This window comes from Haemaphysalis longicornis, unplaced genomic scaffold (genome assembly GCF_048455015.1).
Source record: "Haemaphysalis longicornis isolate Haplotype H1 unplaced genomic scaffold, Haemaphysalis longicornis Haplotype H1 scaffold_8, whole genome shotgun sequence".
Taxonomy (NCBI): Eukaryota; Metazoa; Arthropoda; class Arachnida; order Ixodida; family Ixodidae; genus Haemaphysalis; species Haemaphysalis longicornis.
This window is the reverse complement of record NW_027526445.1, coordinates 8,375,908-8,399,136: the sequence shown is the minus strand read 5'-3', so window position 1 is coordinate 8,399,136 and position 23,229 is coordinate 8,375,908. Positions and strand designations below refer to the sequence as shown.

Below are 23,229 nucleotides of genomic sequence, written 5' to 3'. Positions count from 1 at the left end.
CGGCGGCGCTAGCAGGCACACATAGCACAGCCTTCCATGAATATTTTTTATCGTCCCATTTTCGCTGCATTACGGACACACAGGGATCTTGCTACTCGAAGTACGTTTCATTAGCAATCCCATCGATACAGATTTGCGAAGGTTGTATGAATTATATTCGAAAGTTTTATTGAACTCGTCCCCTCTTTTTGCGTGGAACCTTGGGCTCTTCCGTCTGCGGCGCTATTGTGGCGCGTATTACTTTGCGATTCATTGTGTCGCTATCCCCCGCAGTATTCTTTCAATAGCTGAGCCTCTAATTCGTCATGCCGCCATTGTAGTGTATCACCGACTCATTCAAGCTCATCACAAACTAATACAACTGGTCCTTAACACAAACGTCTTCGCGATTAGGATTGTCGCTGTAACCCCGGCAAAACTTTTTGGCAAGCATAATCAATTATCTTGGGTTTAATTCAAATTTCCATTGAAAAGCAACAATTAAACATATTGTTTTGCGAAAATCTGATCCACAATATTATCTTGCTGCAAGTTATCGCTTCTCAGCCTAAAGCACTACCCTCAAGCGGTCGCTTTAACACCATTTTTTATTAATGTACATAGTCACTCAGACGCACGGGTTTATTACTAGAAAATCTGTAATTTTCCGCAAGTCCATTTGTCATGGAAATCACCCTTTGTTTAAATATTATCGGAGCTACTCATGGTGGTTACGTCGAGCGGCCCCAAACTTGAAGATTTAACACCGAGGCAACAGAAAGGCCCCCCGATCTTCCGGATGGGCTGAAATGGAATGGACATTGAGACCAGTGTCCAAATTAGGCGGTCATAGAAGGGATTAGGATATTTTCAGTTGCAAACAAACCACTGCAGGTCCAGCAGTGCCTTCGCCCGCAACCGATGTCCAGCTTTCCGGATCATGGCCAGTAGTGCGGGCGTTAGCCACCTATTGCCGCATACGGTTCAGTTTTTGAAATTCGCGGCCTTCACGTCAGCGTCTCTTTATTAAGCATAAGTGTAGAAAAACAACAGCCGACTTTTTCGTTGAACATTGACCGCCAGGCCTTTATCCGGCGACTGCGAATGATAAGGCAGAGCGCGACTAGCAATCAATATGCGTTATGCTGCGCTTTGATAGTGAGTGTGGGTAGAGATGAATTGTTTGCCACACAAAGAACGTTGCGTCGGCGGTCAAACTTGTATGTTTTGTTTTCTCACGAGTTTTAGCAATACGACACATATAAAATAGGGCCCACAGAAGCGCTGCGCTCACATAGAAAATGCATTGAAACGTTAAGAGGCCCCAGCTTATCCTAAATTGGTTTGAGCCTAGCTGAATTGGGTCGAACCCTCTTGCTCTCGAAGGGCCAGGCATTATGTTTGACCCTCTGACAGCGAGGGTTTTTTTTCTCTGCCGAACTTGCTCCAGGTCGCGGGTAGAATCCTGGGGTGCATGTTAGAACCCGGAAACACCATCTAGGCACATCTGCATGCTATCTCAGTTGTCTTGTTATATGCTGTATGTATTTATGCATATAGGTGTACATAACTTGGATGCCGGAGTTTGCCACATACCTCCGGGCGGCACTGGACACGTCGGCGCGTTTCTGGTGGAAGGAAAGTCTTGAAATTTGTTATGATGCATACATGATGCCGGAAAGGTAATGCGGCCATTGTCCCACTCGTAACAAAGCCAGTCGTCATAGGCTAACTCAACATTGGCAGACTGGTCGCGAATGCCAGCTTCACAAAGAGCATTCGGTAAGAGGAATACTCCTGTTTCGGAAATTTTCGGCACACAGAAAACTCTTAAGGGCTTGTTTTCGAATGTTAAAGCATTGTTTGCGCCGGTTATCGTCTTTTTAAAAAAGGTATAGGCCAGCGTGCAAAATATTTGATGTAGAAAGTTAGGTGAATATACGGTCACACCTTGTTATTTACATGTAAAATATTATCTAGATTCAAATTTTTATTACATGAAAAGCCAAAAAAATAATGTGGAAGATGACGCAGTAAATAGGTTCAGCATCAATTTAGCAATACCGTTTATCGCTCTCGCTTAAAACCTCTGCTCAGAAGTGGATTTTTGTGCAATATCGCGAAGCTCAATGAGAGGGGCTCCGCTGAGGGCCACAAGGGGTGACGTAATTGTTGTTGAGGTGATTTAACCGCAGCCTATTTTTTCTGGCACTTTCCAGCGAGGGCTTCATTTACAATGTCGCACAGCAACAAAATCCAAGCCGCAAAAAATTAAGGCAGCTCACAATAACGCATTAGACTTGAAGGTATCGAAGCTGTACGCAACCTTAACGACCATCACGACGGTTGAAGGGCCACGCAGAAAAAACACAAGTTTGGTTCATTCGAAAGATTGCCTCGTTACAATCATACTTACCCCACCTTTAGTGTAAACTTAGCTGAATTAAGCTACACAATTATGAAAAAATGGAATGGCCATTCGACCTAGTTGCTCATTTTCCGCAACAGAGCATATGGTGTCATATGTGCCAGCCGTGCGATTGGCTGATGCCGGCTAAAGCGAGCGCAAATTAGCAGGGCTTATAAGTTTGTCAAAAAAACCTATTTGAGTTTACATCTCGGGCACATTGTTTTTATAGCCGCGAGAATGGTGCGGTAAACATAGGAAGGCACGAAAGTACACGTAAACATATAAGTACTGATGCGTACTGCTGTTGGTACTGCGCGCACACCACTGCGGCGATTTGGCGTTGCCTCAGACGACACTGGCCGATTGGTGTAAGTGACGGTGTCTTGTGTGACCATATTTGTCGAGCGAACGCCATGTTTCACGAAATTATCATTTTATACCTTAACAAAACAAGCCACAAGCCACGTACAAAAAAGGTCAAAACGAAAGCAAAAAAATGGCCCGCCGCGGTATGGTGGTGCCATCTTGGTTGACAAACGGTAATCAAGGATCCCCAGCACACACAATGCTATTGCAGACTTCACGATAGCGTACGATTTGCGGGAGAAAAACACTTTTGACATAAATTGCTTAATTCGTCAGTGAATAAAACACCCTTTTCTTCCGGACAAGCACTGGGGGAACTACAAAACACGAAATCTTTCGAATAAAACAAACTTGTATTCTGCCCGCATGGCCACTTTAAAGTTCGCGAATGCTGCCGATTTGCTTCTTTTTTGCGGCCGCAACGACCTTTACTGCATCTTTGTTTCTATAAGTAACTTGTGCACACTGTGCATACGCAGCCCGCCACCCGGATGCGTGGCATACACTGAAAGCCAGGCGCTCCATTTTTTTGTATTTCATTTTAACACAAGAGTGCATTATATGGTTGAAAACGTAAAAGCAAAACTAAAAGTACATGAGCAAATTTTGCCCTTTTAAAAAATAACAAGAAACAGTACAAAAGACCCCTATCATAAATGCTCCCTCTGGAGGCCGGCTTTTCGTCAGTTTCGGTTTGCAAGGGTTTCTGGGATAGAAGTCGCGATGTTACGGTCAGCCTTTTAGCAGTCGTAGCTGTAGCTTTCTGTCAGCGAACGTCAAGCATATTAATCCTGGCATTATAACGTGATTTTTTTATGAATTGTAAATCTTGTGCCTCGTCATGAGCGTCCCCGCGACGGGATGGCTGGGCGATTTGACTCGCCTGCCGCCCCTGTCACCTACCGACTTCAGTCGCTAGGTGTCGGTCTCGGGCCCACAGAAGAGCGCTGGACGCAGCTACACGTTGGTTACAGAAAGCTACGTCGCGGCGTCGACAGTATGTGCCAACTACGACAATGAAATGTGAGTAGCGTTTCGGGCCTGATTACAGGCGTTAAGACAAGCAATGTGTTGTGTACGCGCCGTCGAACTATGGGTCGTATTCGGTTGCGCGTACGTGCTTTCTGAAAACATTTCGGTTCCGCAATCTCGTCGCCGTTTTATTACGCATCGCAGCCTTAGCCTGATTTTACAGTGTGTTCTACATGTTGATATTTACGGGTGAGAACGAAGTAAGCGAAGACAGGCGGTTGCTCTGTTCGCTTTGGCGTAGCACTCCGGCACCCGCCGCTGTTTAGAAGATCACAAATGAGCTTAAACACAGTTGAAAGTTGGGCGAGTTGGTGATACATTCCGGGTACAAGTGCAAAGAAGTCGACACGTAGGAAGGAACGCAGAGGACGGCGCGCTTCTAGCAACTGGTGGAGCGCTATTAGCGCGCTACTGGCAACTTGCAACTAGAATCTACTTGCGCCAGTTGCTAGTAGCGCGCCGTCCTGTGTGTTTCTTTCAACGTGTCTTGTTTTTCGCGCTTATTCTCTCAAATGAGCACTGTTTGGCAAATGTAGTTGCGCCACCGGAGAATCGTGATTTGGGGTTGATCACCCTGGCTTATGGTGCAATCAATCCGCTGCGTGCCGCGACTGGTAGGGGCGATACTCTAGTGACGGAAGCCCGTGCTTTTACGTGCTGCTGCCCACTGTTACAGGAAGTAGTAGACTCCACTTGCCGCAGAATTGCCTGTGTATCTATTTACTTTGAATATTTTTTTCTAGAAACATTCATAGGTACATAATGCGGCTTATGGTACTAGACTTTGTCCAGCAGTTAAATGTATGGCACTCCCTGCTGAAGTGCAATGAGGGATGGAACGAGACCTTGCACCAGGTAACACAAATCTTGTTGGGTGACTCTTCTATGCTATCATAAGAGCCTAACACAACTATACGCTTTAAGGGACAAGCGTCACAAAAAAATGCAACTCAAAGGGAGCAACAAACATAGTGTGAGTGACAGCAACAAGCGAAACAAATTAGTACAGTGCTGCCAATGCCTTTTATCGTCGCTGCCGCTCGCTTGTGGGCTGTTTCTGACCAGCAAAAAGCAAGCCGTAGCGACGGCCCGTTACCTGCCACTGTCGCCACCCCCAGCAGTGTGTATAATTTTCTTCTTTTGTTGCCAATATTTCTTTGGAAATGGCAAGTTCCTGCTCAAGGCGCGGTGCTACCGGAGCCAAAAAAAAAACAAAGCCTCCATACGTTGTGATTGCCACCGTGAATGAAGTCGGCCAGGTGGTTGATGGTTCCTGTGAATGCCCTGCTGGCAAGGGATTTCGCAGCCACCTCCAAGCCGTTTTGAACGTGGTTGTCCTCCTTCAAAAGAAGGGGTACTTCGAGGCCCCAGAACACCTTTCGAGTACAGATCTGCCACAGCGATGGAGAAGGCCGAGGGGCGAAGCCATCAAAGGGTGCAGTGTGCAAGATTTGGACTGACGGAGAGTCGGTGAACGTGGCCAGGACATGCCTTTGTTGTCCCGTTTGGACCTAATTAAGGCATCGGAACGAAATGTCGACCAGAAACACAAGGCAATTACACAACTTGCAGACGGCCTGCGAGCCTTGGACGGAGAGAAAGCTTTAGTGAAGGTGCTGGCAGCAGTAAATCGTGCAGGAGTCTGCACTGCGAAATGCGGTGATGTGCTGGTCGGTTCTCCCTTGTCATACCAGCAACCACTTGTCCCCTTCGGCTTCGATGCGCTGCTGTGTGCCGAGTTGGAGGTGCCTGTCCAGTTCAAGCCTGGGGGAGCCTGCTGATGGCCTGAGGCAATTCAACGGCAGCAACTGCTGGGCAATACCAGCCGGCCTTGGTGCACAAGGAGATATTCTAAAGGTTCGTTGTTTTTGGCTGGATGGCATGCCACCCCTCGAACATATTTATTAGTGATCGCTCTTGCACGCCAACAGGCTGCCATGACCGCATTCATGTTTCTACGGTGAAAATAATAATATAGGTGGTGACTTTTGCCAGAAAAATTTGCACACACGTCTTATCTACCCTGGTTTATAAAGCCGTCTTTGACCTGTTTTTTTCCCCTGAAGTTGAAGGGTGAATCTATAGTCGCACTGCACCCATAGGTCGGTTTATAAAGTAGTTATATTTAAACCATGGATTATGGGCATATCCCAATGCTTCACCTACATTGCCGTGTGGGGCTCTGTGTGGAATGTTTTGCTGATAGGTGCAACGTGCATTGTAGGACGAAAGTGAGGGGCATACTCAGTTCAAATTCAGCTAAGGACAGGAATATAATTTAAGCACTGTATGTCCTGTTTGTCACCACCTCTCTAATCTTCCCTCCTTTTTGTTCGTTAGCGCTGTAGTGTTGGGAATTGATTGGTGCAAGCTGTTCAGTCTGTAAAAAAAATATGTTGTGCATTAGGCAATAACCAAGGTAAAACAAATCTATGAACCAGAAAATGGTAACTTGTACACAAGCCCAAGGGCTATGACATGCTGCAAGTATTGTTTATGGTAGTGCGCTCTTTTTAATTGAATGTGAAATTCTGCTTGATTCAGAAAATAACACTGACACCTTTTCAAGCACAAGCTTCGGAGAGAGACACCCGAAGGCAGCGAGACAGCAGTACCTGGCGTGAGGCAAGGTATTACCGTCTGACAGCATCCAACTTCGGCAACGTGCTTTTGCGGACTGCCCAGTGGAACGACGGGGCACTTGGCCGGCTCACCTCGTCAAAGGATTTGTCGCACGTCCCTGCTGTTAGGTGAGAGTGCCATATTTTTGAAAAATCATGCAAACAGTATTCTGCAAGATTTATTGGGCAGAATGAATAGCACAGGCTAATAAAATCAGGCAATGCAATGATCGGTTCAATGGAATGCAATGAATACAGCGATAGGTTCGTTTTTTCAACACTATTGGGTCTCAAGACACTTGGGAGAGAGTTGCGCTTTATTTTACTTTAGCAGTTGTAGTGGGGTCCCTGGGAGTGGGGGAAATGCAAACGGGCCAGAGCTGCTTAAAAAAAGTAATACTCTATGGCCAACATGAGGCCATTTCGAAAAGAGCTCATTCCTCTTCCCAAACCAGCCCCGTAAAGGTGAGCACTAGACCCAAACCAGCCCCAGAAGATTGTGTAACGCGATAAAAAAGTTTCGGAAAAGTAGCTAGGGAGTCGCCACTGCTCCACATGATTTCTTTGATATCTCCATTACTTCTTCAATGCTTTAGGCAAAAATTTGTCATTAGGAACAAGCAGTCTTTGTAATGAACCAAACTTTTAGTTTGCCTTCATAACCCATTTAATTCCCAATTCACGTTTTTTTTCCTTCTTATAACTTGTTACTGACACTAAAGTCGCATTTTCTGTTATAAGTAGATGGGGCACATTATCTTCAGTGCACTCTTTGCGGTAGAAAAGTGATAGCCCAGACAGCAGGTCTGAGGCAGCTTCAGATAACAGGCTTCAAGGATAGGATTGATGCACCTGAGGCAGGCTAATATGCATGCATGATTCACCTTTTGTATAGCATTATTTTGCCATTGAGCTTTATAAACAGAATGTCATTCACAAAAAATCCTCCATTTTACTTTTAAAATGAATAAACTAATTCTGAGCCCTTTTTTAGACACGGCATCACCAACGAGGGCAAGGCACTGCGACGCTACGAGGCTGTTTTGAAGCAAAGAGGCCGAAGCGTCCACCTTCAGAGTGCAGGGCTGTTTGTTGACCCCCCGTGCCCCTGGCTCGGCGCATCTCCGGATGCTGTTGTTTTTGACCCACTGGAAGACCCACCGTGGGGGTGTGTAGAAATCAAGTGTCCCTACACCCTGAAGAATGCGGACGTGCTCGAGCTGCTTTCTGCCAACAGTTGTGTTATTTTTGACGCTAGTTGCCATCCACACCTGAAAGAAGACCACCTGTATTTTGCTCAGGTAGTTGGCCAGATGGGTGTGACGCGGTTGACGTGGGCCGATTTTGTCTTTTATGGGGAGAACTTCTTGGCGGTTCAAAGGATTAGGTTTGATGAGGAAGTCTGGCAGAGCATGAAGCGGCGACTCGACGTCTTTTATTTTGATACACTGCTGCCATATTTTGCCCTGAGGCTGTCACACTAACGTATTGTTCCTCAAACAATCGAATGCCCTACTGTGGAAGCAATCATGAAGTGACCCTTGACCTCACTTGCCCTTTCAGTGTTCTTGCTTCTTTACGATGTCTTTAATTCTGCTTCGCACACAACGCTGTATTTCATCTGCATGTCCATTGTGTTGTAGAAATCTGGTGTCTGCAATAGCATTCTTTGAAAAGGGTAGTTCTACATGCAGACAGCTCTCTCGTGTATCAGATTGTCGTTTTTTTTATGTGTCAACGCATGTTTCTGTCTACTGTTTTTTTCTTGGTGTGGCAGTGTTGGTCATCTTATCTGTGTGGTTTTGATTTGTATGGGGAGAACTTTGACGGTTCAAAGGATTAGGTTAGATGACGAAGCCTGGCAGAACATGAAGCAACAACTAGATGCTTTTTATTTTTAAGCTATTTCCATATTTTGCGAGGAACCAGTAGCACAAATGTATGTAAATGTTGCTCCGTTCCTCAAACAATCACAAGTTGCAATTCCCTGCCTTGGTGCACAGTAAATTGCCCAACTGTGGAGGCGTTTATGAAGCTACTCTATACGCAACTTTCTGTCTCACTATTCTTGCTTCAGGCCATTTTAATGCTCCGTGCACAGCATTATTTGGTTTGTGTTCTGTGTGCTTCAGAAATCTGGTGTCTACAATAGCATGCTTTGAAAAACGTAGTTCTAAGCACAGGCTCTTTTTCACGTCCATCAGATTGCCCCTTTTTTGCGATGTGTAAATGCATACTTTTCTGTAGGTTTTTTGTGGAAATGTTGGTCATCTTGCTGTGCTCCTCAAACCTCAAATAGTTATTTGCCAAATTTTCTACACTGGTGCACAAAAATGGGTCGAACATACCTTTACTTATAGGTATGCCCGTTTGTTTTATGTTTTCTTCCCTTTTTCTGTTTCCACAAGCAGTTTTTTTTGTAAAGTATTGTAATTTGTTTTGGATTCCTTTTTTGTGGTTCTTGTTCTTTATGTATACAGTAAACTATAGCGCCCTTGTTACTGTCGATTTGTACTCTTCTCCTGCCTAAGGCCTGGCAGTCAGGCTGGCAGTATCAGTAAATGAGTCTTGCCTCGTGCAAACCCATCCCGTGACAATATAAAAGCATTCTTACAGTCCTGTCTTTATTTCATTCCAGTTCCTTCACTATTGGTGTCTGGAAGTTGCTCAGCAAAGTACAAACAACTCATATCTGGTTCACTATAGGACCAAGAGAAAGGGGAATAACCTTGTCAAAAATATGGAATGTCTTGATGCGCTGAATTCTCCTCTCTACATGAATACGCAAGGATGCAATGTCTGCCGTCTCGCGCACCTCTGCTTCGGTAAACTGCTCCTTGTTGAGAAATGATGGAAGGTTAAGCCCAACGCCTTTCTTCTCCAGAAGATCCTTGATCTTGAAGCCCTTGTCCGCCATCACTGTGTCTCCATATGTAAACTCTCGTTCTAGGAATCCACTTTTGATGACGAGCTCTCTGTCCGATGCACACCCCATGTATAGGTCCGAGACGAAGCTAACCAGCCCATTTAGTGAAATTGCTATTAGTCCTTTGAATGTGTTTGTCGACTTATAGTTCGAATATGTTCCAGACTGGAGAACCAAAGAACTTGGCACTTCACACCTAACTCCTGTCGCATCAATAATTGCACGTGTACTTGAGTATTTCTTCTTGAAGGCTTCAGGCATTGTTGAGTTTACATCTCGTTGTGGCCACCAGGTATGCTCTGTCAGCCTAATGTAGAGCAGGTTAATCCAGGTTGAGAAAATTTTAGACACTGTGCTCGTAGAGATGTCGAAGATATGCGCCAGGTGCATGTGAAAAAACCCAGTTCGCAGCTTGACAAGCGTCAAAAAGAACTGGTTTTCGGTGGAAAGCTTGTGTCTGAGGCTTCTTCCTTCCGTATTTGGATGGTCCGAGGAGGTGCTGTCACTTTCTGCCCCTACGTATTCCAGCAGTTGCTTGAAATGCCCATAGCTGCGCTGTCCGGTGTAAAACTGCATCTTCTCGTCATCGTCTACAAAAAGCTCTACACAAAACTTTCTCATCTGCTTGCTAGCCTCCGACAACTTGCTCTCCAGCTCCCTGGTTGAAACAGCATGCGCATTTATGAGCTCTTGGTCCCTACGCAGGGGGCAGACAACTTGTTCTTTTGATCTTTCGAGGTCCCTCTCTGCCTTCCTGACACTTTCGTTACTTTGGTTGAACACTTGCTGCATGTCTTCATTTGCTTTCCTAAGCGTATCACTGGCATTTCTGAGTACCCCGACCTGGTTATGTAGCTCGGCAAGTTGTAAATTCTTCTCTGCCAGCTCTTGCTTCAATTTTGTCACGGCTGTTCTGCAAGCACAGCAACTTATGGCTTGTGAGTTGTCTGTGCTTGCAGGCACAACACTGCTTTCTGCTGCAGTGCCGGAAAGTTCTAACCGGTCTTGGTCGGGCAACATACTGTCGGACAAGCAACATCTGTGCTGTCTTGTGGCATGTGCAGTGTCTGCAGGGGCTGTCGTTCGGGAGGAGGTCGGTGTACAACTTTCTTTAAAAATGGAAAAATTGATGGAGCAGCATTTTCCCTTAAGTATCTTCGCCCACCTGCCACATTGGGGACAAAGTCGTTCTCTGTGAAGTGCCTTGAACACACCTTGGTTGTCCGCTCAATGCTGAAGTAGGTGCCAGGGTCTCGCTTGATGGCGATAATCCACTGTTTCAGAACCTTCTTGATTGCAGGGAATTTGTGAAACGGGACCTGGTGGAAAAGTTTTTAAAGATTAGAAAGGCGCAACTCTAACGGCCAGGCACACAGTAAAACATTTTCATAGCATAAGTGGTGACAGCAGATGAATATCGACAAGCAAGCAAATTTCATGCAAGCCGATGTTCACATTGTGCAACCCGATTGATTGATTCTAGGTTTAACGCGCCGAAGCAACGCAGGCGATGAGGCGCGCCGGAGTGGAGGGCTCCGGATTAATTTGACCGCATAGGGATCTTTAACGTGCGCCAAAATCTCGTACACACGGGCGTTTTCGCTTTACCGCCTCCATAAGAAAACGAGCCACCGCGGCCGGGAGTCGAACCCGCGTCCTCGTGCTCAGCAGCACAACGCCTTAGCCACTGAGCTACCGCGGCGTGTTTTGTGCAGCCAGAAAGCCGCGTACACGAGGTAACAAACGACCCAGATTTTCGACCGTCGACGAAGCTTACTGAACGCGCTATAACGTCGGCGGTGCACCGTGTCATGCGTGAATCAAAGCTGCCACCAAACGACCGTCAGTGCCATTCATAAGCCGGAAACTGCCTCGTGTTTAAGAGCGCCAATGCGCGTAGCCTCCATGCGCACTTGCAAAACAAAGCGTGGTCCCACTACACGTTACTGTGACGCTTATACTTTTACTAGCTTGTTGAAAATAGCTACCAAAGTTCAACGTAACCCCACACAAATATTCACAGCGGAAATTACTAACCTAAATTTTGCATTGTAGCTTTTTGTTCGTACCACGACACTGTACACGCTTGCGTGCTGCACTTCAAACAGACCGGAGGTAAGTGGCGCTTCGGTTTAGTGCGCATCAAGGCATTGCAAAGCAGCGATGAGCAAGATTACACGAAACTCCACTCCTGAAGATTTTTCAAGTGTCTCCGAGACGGGATTTGTCCGTACGGATATCGGAACGGGTATCCGTTCCACGTGCAGAGCATGCACGCGTGCACATTTCACGTAGACATCGTTGTTTGGTGGCTTACCTTTTTCCTGTTCTCGTCGCGGTAGCCGCGTTGGTGGCACAACGGTACGCAGCAGGTTTCCACCATTTTTCACGGGACAGAAACAGCGCTGACATCAAGTTAGCCGTGTAGAAAAAAAGCAGACCGCTCTCCGTCATAACAATCGGGCAGTAGTCGTCTGCTCGCGACCGAAACATGGCGGCACGGCCTAGTGCATCTGTTTGGCAACAGAAGCGCCTCTTTACGCAAGGGGTCTATTCAGAGCCAGCTACAAGTTGAAGAATTCGTGACCTTGGTGAATTCAGAGGGTGCTGTCTTAAAGCCCGGTTAAGCAGTAACCTGTGCGCCGCTGCTAAACTCAATAAAAAGCCCTGAACCACCTGAACAGAAAGTCAAGTTAGGCTGGTCACTGTAAATTTCTTACAAATTTTAGGCACTGCGGAAACTTCCTTGAGCCTTTTTGTTTATTTCACTCTTATAAAATTAATAAACAAAAAGTCTGAAGACATAGTAAATGTAAAAGTTTAATTCCATGTACACCTAGAGGATTTCAAAAAATTAAGTTGTTCTTTATTTCCTCAAACAGAAATACGTTGTGAGGTTTTAGAGACTATATTTACTGAAAGTAAATGCCCAGTTTTATGTACGTTTTACATAACTTCCGCATTAAACGATGACACCTTCGCCTTAGCCTTCCATGCTTGGAATTCATGATGAGTAAGTAATTTTATTATACTATAGTACATAGAATTTCATACAATAATAACTAGAGGGGAAACTGGCGCTAGAGTCAACGCGAACATGGCAGCGGCGCTTCCGCTTCAATGGGAATGATGGGTAGTTGTGGAACTGGATTGCGTAGGATCAAAACAAGCTTCTGGCTGCGCAAATTGTGTTTTTTGACAAAAAAACTTTTATTGTCCGGTTCTCTGTGTACAAATTACATGGCGAACAAAAAAGTTAGTGACAAAAAATTGGTTTTGTACGAAATAAAACGCCGCGTTAAATAAAAAGCAGACGCGGAGTGGGGGAGGTTTTCGGAGCAGGTTTGCCTTTTGCCGCCAACTACAGCAGGACGCGGACTTCTTTAAAAACTACTTGTAAAACGTTTCGGCGCTGGTGGTTTGTAATAGGAAGCGAAAAGTTTTCTGCCCATAAAAAAAGAAACCGATTAGTTTTCGGGAAGGTATTCTTGCCTGAATTAGTGACATTCATCAAGCTGCGTTCCTATCAACTGCCGATACTGCTGGTCTACGTTGTAGGAGCCGGCGTTCGCACGGAAGGTGTGGCTGTTCCCAGCGATTCGCAACCGTTGTTAGCTTCGACAATCCATTGCTCTGCCGAATAAGCAGCGCCATAACTCCTTATTCGCAGACAACTTCGCCGCACAGAGCGCCGTCATTTTTGTTTTCGTGCTCGCTGTGCCAGCAACGAATTGATAACCCACCCAATTCGCAACTCTAGTTATAAAACTTTCTACTCAGAATGGCGTCAGTGCGCGCGCGGCATGCAGTTCAAGCAGAAACGTATTTTTGATAGCTTCTTCCAACACACCACATAGGCAATTGCGTTCATGTAAATCCAAAACGAAAACGAAACTACCTGCAATCTATAGTAACTTCCGCAAGCCATTGAGTGCCCATCCGAATCCACAACTACCCATCACGCCCATTGAGGCGTACGATCGCAGCGCCAGTTTCCCCTCTAGTTATTTGTATGAAACTCTATGCTATAGTAGGCGTGTTGAAACGGCATAAGAATGTAACGATGACGTATTACCGCGGACGCTTGATGAATACTGCTCCCAATGGACTCCTATCTACCGCTTGAAATACGAGCTTCATAGCGCCTTCCCTGAAAAGGCCAATCTGGAGAGTAGTTTCGAGAAAGAGGACAAGGCCTTGCTGGGGCTTTGATGTCGGAGCCACACGTGTTCCTGAGCTGCATACACTCGCGGACCAAGCACCGTTGTGTACTGCGCATGTTACAATTGCATTGAGCCAGAGAATACGAAGGGCTGGTTCTTTTGCATGTAGGTGGCACTTAAAGAGTGCGCACGGGCTAAATGTAGGGAGCAAGGGGGGAGCCAACGTCACATAGGAAACACGGCGCCATGAGCAGCACCGCGGGTTCGCTTTGCCGCAAACACTGAAGAAATCTGAGCCAGCGACGTCGCGCGAAGTGCAAACTTCGCCAGATCCTGCATCCCGGCCATTAAAGGTGGTTTTGCGAAGCCGTATGGGTGACACTTGAATATCAAGGGGTCCTTAAATACCTTCCGCCAATGCATGGATGTACATGTAACCAAACAAAGCAATGTATTAAAAATCTCCTCCTGCAAGAATTTTGTTAAAGCAATGAGTATTCGCTGAGAAATCGTAAATCAAAAACCGTGCATTTTTATAGCGCCGTATTTTCTCCTCCTTTCAACTTTTTGTTGAAGTTGTTGAAGTTTATTTCCAAAAACGTACACCGTTATGGCGGAAAATAGGCTAAAAAGTTACACTCAGCAGCTTGAGGGAGCCCTACATCCTTCATGGTCAGAAACAACCGAAACAACAGCGGCGTGGAAAACAATAAAAAAACGCGATACATACACACCGCTTGTGGATGTCAAACAAAACTAGCACGGAAAATACAATATATTCAAGACTACAATAAATAGCGCATCAATAAGTGGATATAAGGACGTGAAGGCAGTAGTGATAACAAAAAGAAAAATACGCAACAAACCGCACAAATACAGCAAGGAACTATTCCCGAACATCATAGTCTTTCCGAACAGACAAGTTATACAGCATAGATTTTGTACATGAGTTAATATCAAAACCAACAAATGCAAGCCCATTCAACAACTTCAGAAAGGTCTACCCAATCATCTGCAAAGTGTAGTTTGTACGTGGGCGAGGCACGTGTCAACGTTCAGACAGTCTAGTTAGATAGGGCGTATGATTAATTTGGAGATTAGCTATTACGAAATATTCTTAGAATTGTTTTTGCGTTCTAGAGTATATGTGTAGGCTAAGCGGTACTTAAGCAGGTCTTGAATCTTAGGTAGACAAAGTTTACGAAACGAAGGGGCAGTAGGAGCATCGTAACGTGCATTACATAGAAGCCGAATAATTTTTTTCTGCGGCAAAAATAACCCATTTATATTAGTTGCAGAAGTTGTGCTCCACTCGAGACAACAATAGTTAAAATCACTTAAAAATAGTGAATTGTACAACATTAACTTGACTTTACACGGGAGATCACGTACAGGATATACCATCCCAACTATGCGCAAACGTTTCCGTCATAGAAAATTAATGTCTGTATTCGAAGACATGTCTTGGTCAAAAAAAAACCTAGAGTTTTTGAAGACATCACCAGTTCAATTTTGGAGTTGTTTAACATGATATCAGCCGGTAAAAGGATATTTCTCTTTTGGGATTGAAAAAGCATCGCTTTCGTTTTATCTACGTTAATTCTTAAGCCGTTGTCCGCTGACCGCCTGTGTATTTTTTCAATCACTTCTTTAGCGGTTTGTACAAATTGCATGACATTGCAAGATGGAACAAGGAGAGTAACATCGTCAGCGTAAATTATCTATTTTGTATCAGCGTGAATGTTCACGATGTCATTAATGTAGATGTTGAAGAGAAGAGGCCCTATAATACTGCCTTGTGGTACGCCTAAGTGCAGTTGTCTGATTTTAGAGCAGAGATTATTTACTTGAACAAATTGGCTTCTGTGGCCCAAGTATGACGTGATAAGTTCTAGAGCTATGCCGCGGATACCATAGTAACGCATTTTTTCGAGTAGCACTTTATGATTTATGCTATCGAAGGCTTTGCTGTAGTCAATGAAAACACCTAATGTAAGTTGTCGTTTTACAATGTTTTTCAGAATGAATTCGTTTTGCTCAAGTAGCGCTAGATGTGTCGACCTTCGTTTTCTGAAGTCATACTGACAATTCGATAACATTGAGTTCTTTTCAAGAAAGTTAGATAGGCGATTGAAGATAATTTTTTCCAAAGCTTTAGAAAAGATAGGCAGCATTGAAATCGGCCTGTAGTTAGATACCGATGCTCTATTTCTTTTTTTGAACAATGCAAGAACCTTCGCCACTTGCATTTTTTGAGGAAAGGTTCCTGATGACAGGCATAGATTTTAAACATAAACTAATACTGGAGCAATAACATTATTGAAAATCTTGGCTGGTTTAATTTGCAGGCCGTCGGCATCACAGGTAGTACTATTGTTAATCTCCTGGAAAATACGAATTACCTCTGATTCGATGGTAAGATAAAGAAGCATAGTGTCGACAGAGTTGGTCGGGATAAAACGGCAAGCATTGAGATCGCAGTTACTGCTGCCTATGTTGGTGAAATGTTCGTTAAGAGTATCAGGGATGAAAAGTTCGGCAATTTCAAGTCCATCTTTATGTATTGGCACAGTATGTGGTACTTCAGTTTTACGATTCAAAATTGAGTTAAGTTTATTCCAAACTTTCTTCGTATCATTCATGCAGGCGTCAAACGAGACATTATAATAAGTTGTTCTGGATTTATGTAGATCTTTTGTAAGTTGGTTACGAAAAGACCTAAATATTTTAAAATCAGACAGCTTACGTGAATTCAGAAATTTTCTATACGATTTATACTTGATTTTGATTTTACGAAGTAATTTCCTCGTGATCCACGGCTTTCGTATATTAAGCGGATGAGCCTGATTGGTAAGCAAAGTAAAGTAAGCGTCATATGCTGTTTTAAAAATCTTCAAGAATAAATCGTAGGCTGTGTTACTATCTATAAAGGAGGAAACTCCGCTCCAGTCGAGTTGACATAACTGATTACGAAAATTCTCAAGTCGGTTTTCCGTGATACATTGACCTGTCCTGGTACGTGTGTTTACCTTATCGATTTTCCGATTTAGACTGAGAAATATAGGCATGTGGTAACTTATACCGCAGGACAAAACGCCACTTTTAATATAGGAAGGGTTTAAGTTCGTAAGAAAAAAATCAATGCACGTCGATGTTTAACTTGTTATCCGCGTTGGAATCGAATTAAAAAGCCGTGCGTGCTTATTATGAGATTGAAATTCCTTGTGATAGAAGTGGTAGCGAACATCCAAAAATGGCCTTGTATTGATTATCTAATATAAAACCAAAAAGGTTTTCAAGGAAGCAAGAGAAAGATACCAGGCTGCCATTTGGTGGCCGTTAGAAAACGGAGTATACTGTTCGGGTGCAAAGTAGTTTTTTGCCCCTGTGTTTTTAAATATGTCAAGTGGTTAGCACGTCGCCTTCACGCAGCTCTGTATCGTCGTAACATCGCTGACTGTCCGAACGAAAATTGCAGCTAAACCAAAGCAGCGACCGAAGCTGTGTGTGTGCATCGCCTCCTGTGTTGTGGACGCGTTCGTTTCGCGATGAAATGCGAGTTGTACTTCTGCGGGTGGGTAGTGCTTCCTATGGTCTGGATTATCCTTCTCGAGCGACATAAGACTCAACCTCGCATGGGGTATGTGCAGTGTGCCTGCAGTGTGACTGGAGCGCAAGCCGAGAAGGCTTGCGCCCCAGAGTTAAGTCACTTGCTGTTCGTCCCCGCAAACCGGGCGCGAGGTGAGTGCCGAATTTACGAAGGGCAGGAGGAGGCAACCGATCGTCTGTCAATCGCGGTTCAGACTTGCAACGCATGTTGTGACGTTGTGTTCGTTCGAAACACATCTCTGGATTGTTTTGAAGTTGAATAAAATGTATGCGTGAAACCCGGGCATTCGGCTGAGGGCGTTCTCTGCGATTGCAAGAAAGAAGTGCCGCGGGGCTTCAACGCTTTCTGTATGGAACGTAGCCAGGTAAGAGAATATCCATGTCGTGTTATGGCCGTGTCGCATTCAAGACAAACGGTTAAGCGTTTGTTTAGACTTGTTTGGATAGTCGTAAAATGTACAAGCACATCGGCACTCCGCTTGCAGATCAGCCAGCGAGCCGACGCTGAGCAGGCGACACATCTCTTTGCCGGAAGTGCGTGAACAAGCCGCCCAATATCAGGATGTCTCCCTCATGACGAATATCTGGGAATCGACGACGTAGACATGTGAAGATGGCGGCGTACAAAAACACACAGGGAAGGATGAGAAAAGGGCTGCAAACTTTGCAACACAAGTGTGAGCATTCCGCTGCACGTAAAAGAGTAATACTTGGTACAGCTGACGTTGACGACCCAATCTAACCATTGCGCTAGTTCATTTAGTGTGCTCAAAACGCCTTTCAGGGCCCCTTTAAATGTGGTAAATCGAAAAATTGTCAGTGCATTCATTGCTTTATATATAGGGACAGGCAATGGTGCACATATTTGCGTAACACTGTTCGCAAATTATTCATTTACCAGCGTGCTAACTTTTAAGACAAACATCATTGCCGCCTCTTTGCAGCGCATCTCCAAAGGGCGTAAGAGAGGAACTTTTTTTGTAATGGTACTGTACATTGAAGCCTATCACACAGTCCACCGCTCAAATACGAAAAAAAGCATTAAAGATACCACGTCCCAATAAATACTGGATCTCCACCCAAGGTTCTGCGCTACTTCTTTCAAATCCCAGCGGGTGACAAGAAGCTCAAGAGTGCTGCCGAAATTCTAAATAGTCTAGGAAATTGTGGTAGCTTCCGCAGGCGCAGATAGGACTCCAGTTGTGTGTTTGCAACTGAAAACACCTCAATCTCTTCGGCCTGTGATAGAATAAGCATTAGGTTTCCGTGTATCTTTGACATTGATACCCGTCTCCATGCTGTTTCTGCACATTCACAAGTTACGGAGACTTTTCTGTGGCTCTGAAGTGACCCTTCCCCAAGGAGTTGCTGCACTCGATGTAACCATCATTAGTAGCCCCTATATAAGTTATTTATAAAAATGGTGCTTTAAAGGCCACTGTATATGTGGGAAATTGCACATTGACTACTAATAAACTTGTGTCCCTCAAAGACGAGTTACAATAATAAAAAAAGACTGTGTAAACGTGCAGTTAAGGCTGGTGTATTCGGCAGATGGGCGAGAAAATGCAGCCCGAAAAATCTTCGTGGAGCAGATATTCGCCAAGCAACATATTTCCTTATTTGTTAAAGCGGGATTGTAGTATAAACCGAAGGCTAATTATTCTGCAAGCCACACGTTTTCGCAGGGGTTATAAAAGCAATCCTCCTCACAAAGCATTGAAGTGAAGGCCCAGTTTTGGTTCTTTGTGAGGAGCAAGCTTGAATCAAATCGCGATACATTGCAATGGCGAGATCAGGGACGGGATGACTGGTAAAGACCACTGAAAGAACATGCGAGTGATTACGACATGCTTTCGCTAAAAGTGATGCATACCACAGTAGTATCGCAGACGGAAAACTGAAAGACATCTCGGGAAAATACACCGGGCTTAGACGGGTAGATTTAGCTGTGACTATATAAGACTATTGCGCAGGACTTGTATTACTTTGGCCGGTTGACTGAATCACAGACACACAGACAGACCAAAATTTGTGGGTTTAAATAGCCCAAAAAAGACTATCGTTCTTAAAAAGGAAACGGGTTTGTGAAGAGTCCAAAAGTAATGCGCAGAACCGTTGCAGACCCATACGGTCAGCCGCGCCCATGGAACGTACGAAAAATTGCAAAGGAACTGTCTGCGCCAGATGCAGCGCAGATGTGAGGATGACGAATATTCATGAAAGGCCGAACGATCACTAAGAAGAATTGCTCCATTATCACCCTCCCTAAGCGGTCCCCACTTCCTCCCGGCGCGACGTATCTCTGAGTTTTAGGTGCACATCAGACGCGTATCATCACGGCACTTTTTTTAGCGCGCCAACGCAGGACGAGACATTCAGGACCAATGCAAACTTAGGCGAACCAGAACCCGTCTCCCAGAAACACTGCAGAACGCGTAAAAAGGCTTTAAAATTTGTCAACTAAATCACGATTTGAAACGTCCCAGAGCGTGAATTACCCAATGATGGCTAACAATCCACCACCGTGGCTCTACCTCTTTAGCCCATGTGTAACCCCTGCTACGAATCTCCAAATGTTACCACATCAAAAATAAGACGAGCTCTCTCTGAATTAAATTTGACGTATGTCAAACGTACGATGATCCTCCACAGTGATATATTGGCCTCCATTATTCTCAGACGAAGGGCAACCAGTTAGGTGTTGACAAAATGCCGTACACCACCATCAATAGCTTCAGATACGTTGTCATCAGCCGTCATTATCCCGCACAGAGTACTCAACTGAGACAGACCCCGATACCGAATCATGATATACCCATCATCACAAGTGGAGCTTATCATGCCTTAGGGTTCACTTCCGTGCGTTGGCTAACGATTAGGCGCATAGGCCTTCACCACAGGCACTCTACATCGTCTCCCCCCAAATATCACAGATATCCTGTTCGACGAGTGGGACACTCGCCGAAGGTGTCCCCCTCGAACCCTACCCACTCTCTCGAAGAATCAGGAATTGGGCGCGGCCTACAAGACCTACAAGACAATTGACTACCTGCACTGTTTAGTTTCTGCCACCACTGCCTGTCCCATCTTGTGCATTCTAAAACTTGTGCACAGTAGAGGTAATGCGTTTACGACGAGCTCGAACCTGAAGCAACATCAGCCCTCATTCACACAGCCGTTTTTCACCGTGTCACGTCACCGTCACGTCACCATCTTCCGTATGGGTGATGTTTTCTCGTGCGATTTCTCGCCGAAAACGGTGCGACGGTAACGGAAGGCCGAGCTTTACATTTACGTTCCATCCAATCAGAACCAGCCAATCAGAAACACATTATTAAGGCTAAATTTAGCGAAACGTGAGCACGCGTGAAAATCTAAGCCATTTTATTTACTTTTCAGATGAACCACGATCGATTCTAGGCTAAACTGATCACTAGGCAGACGACCCTGTTCACTGACGGAGAACTCTACTCCGAACGCTACTCCGTTTACGTCTCCTTCGCGGTTTCTTGAGGTGACGGTGCCGTGACGGAGAAGGTGACGCCTGTGTAAATGAGGGCTCACAGCCTGTTCCAGCTCGCCACACGAGCAGCGGCTCCGCACGGCCTTCTGAACCCAGCAAGCCACCCAACGATTGTTTGCTGAATATACGTTTTACCCAATCAAGGTCATGGCCAATTGAAACGCTACAGCGAAAATATGAACCGGAACGAGGTGAATCGAAAAGACTCTTCGTGGAGGTTATGTAACGGCGCGCAGTGGCTGCATTTGAACCTCTCATTTCCGAACTTCTTTACTGTAATTATGCCACTCGTCTCTTTGAGATTAAAACTAAAAGTACGTATTTGTGTGTTATAGTTGACATTTTTGTCATTGCGTTTCATGTTTTCGTGACTGCACCGACGTACTTTCCTGAAGGTGTGTCTAGGAAACCAAAGTGGGACAGATCAGTGGTAGGAATAATTAAAGAATACACACGAGATTTTTATTTTCCTGGGGACATCGTCTGATTCAGTAAGACCATTAAGGACATAATAAGCATAGTTCACGAACTTCGCTCTGAAATGTTTGTTAAATGGTAAGAAAACGCACAAGACCCACAGACAATAATAAAAAACAAATTGAGAAGCATATCATCGAAGAACCTATCATAACGAATGTTAGAGGATATGACCAAAATATTTCTAGAAAGTTGTTAGACATAATTTTGTGATGAGAAGGGAATGGACGTATGATTAATCATGGGCTTGGCTGCCGTCTAAGACGCATTCAAAACATTTACACTAAGTCACTTACCTCAGAAGTTACCATATTTCCTTCCACCACGGCTGGGTTTTGTGTTCGGAAGTGCAGGGGAAAGAAGGACGGTGTCGATATTGAGTGTACCGAAAACTGGCACCCAGGAGATCCTCTATAGTAGAAGATGGCGCTTAATAAGGCTATAGCTTTGAGCACCCTATTCTGCAAAAAGTGCGGTAAAAGCAATGGCTGTCTCAGGAAAGCGTTTTAGAAGAAAGCGCAAGTAACATAGCACTTCCTTATCAGGAAGGATATGGACACCCTGGTGTTGTAGTTGGCCCCGACCTCCCACCATTGACGAATCCAACCATCGTCACTCGGCCCCAGCAGGTGCTCCACCTAAACAGAAGTGTCGGCATTTTAGAGTTGCAGCAGAGGCTGCTGACATTCTGTGTGGTTGAACATGCCATCTCCAGCACTTTAACTCGGCAGCATTCAACGCCCGAACTTTGTCTACCAAGAAAACCTCAGGGAATCTACTTTTTCAGGCTCAACAAATTTTCCCAGGGATAAACTGCCACGTGGTCTAGAAGAAAGCACGATCCCGCACACTCAGGAAAAACAAAACTTGACAGGTGCATCCACGATAGAATGCCTGTTTTTGACATAAACGTCTTGAAAGAAAAGTTAGGTTTACGAAAAGGGCCGCGAAACGAAGAATGATAGGGGTTACACTTACGGAAAGGAAACCACCATCCTAGATCTGAGGACCAACTCAACTGGAAGATATCAGAATTCAAGTAAAAAAATACGATAGTAGGCTCCCCAGGTAGTAACATAAAATGAAAATCCGTGGACCTTAACGATAAATACTGGCTACTGAGACACGTGTCTAGAATACTCGGACGGCGAGTACTATATGGAGATACGAAATAATAAAATACGGGGGCCAGGAAGGAACTCTGGTGGTGCAGGAGAAGAGTGGGTGTAGGTCAATGGGAAAGGTCTTCGTCCTGCAGTAGCCCTAAACAGCAGAGGGTGACGATGATGATGTGATACTATGTGACGCCAGATCGTCACAGCAGAAGAAAAGTGATATGTCAAGTATGGAATCGGTTAGGGGCGAAGCACCTTAGGGGCTCGACCTCCCGGCGTTTCATGTCGTTGCCTTCTCATGTCACCGCCATCACATATAGTCGCGGTACTAACACACTGGGACACTCGTTTTCCAACGCCGTGCGCTAGGGCGTTACGAATTACAAAAGATTACACCGGGACACTCGTTTTCCCGCGCCTCGAGCCAGAACGTTTCATTGACGTGGGCAAAAAAAGAACACCCCGGGACACTCGTTTTCGAACGACTTCACCTAGAACGATTTTTGCTTCAAAGACAAGACACTTTTACAGCAAAAATGTATACCTACAACCCCAACAGCGTCACCTCCGTAAGCCTCTCTGTTACATCTCCGGTTTAATCAGTTCGCACCGTGTAGCAACAAGAGACTTACAGACTTCGAATACCCCGCACGGGGCACCTTGAGTAACCTTGGTGACACTATTGGCGACACCGCGGACCCTGAGCCCAGAACATAATCTGTAACCTGCCGCGGTGATGTGTTTTAAGGTGAAGGGTAGAAATCTCAAACGGTGGCCGTCGGAGTCCAGGTCAAGCTCCGGCGGATGGGCTCCCTGTCTGTTTACCAGGGAGGAAGCTCGGGGACCTCTTCAACTATCAGGGTGAGGATGACGAAGAAAGTACCCCCACCCCCTGCTTTTATACATGCTGGATGGTTTTTCTAAATTTCCCAAACCCAATATCAGCCCCCTAAAAGGGGCCGCACCAATGTTTGAGCTGCGTTGCGTAGCCCAAAGGGCATGCGC

At 45.2% G+C, this 23,229-nt stretch overlaps 1 pseudogene across 1 annotated transcript; it reads left to right on the top strand.

Moving 5' to 3' along the window:
• Positions 1 to 3,596: 3,596 nt before the first annotated feature.
• On the top strand, positions 3,597 to 8,254 carry LOC144149757 (uncharacterized; annotated as a pseudogene). Its single transcript, XR_013318355.1, has 4 exons — positions 3,597 to 3,794; positions 4,959 to 5,644; positions 6,332 to 6,537; positions 7,403 to 8,254. The product of XR_013318355.1 is annotated as an uncharacterized LOC144149757 (transcript).
• Positions 8,255 to 23,229: the final 14,975 nt, after the last annotated feature.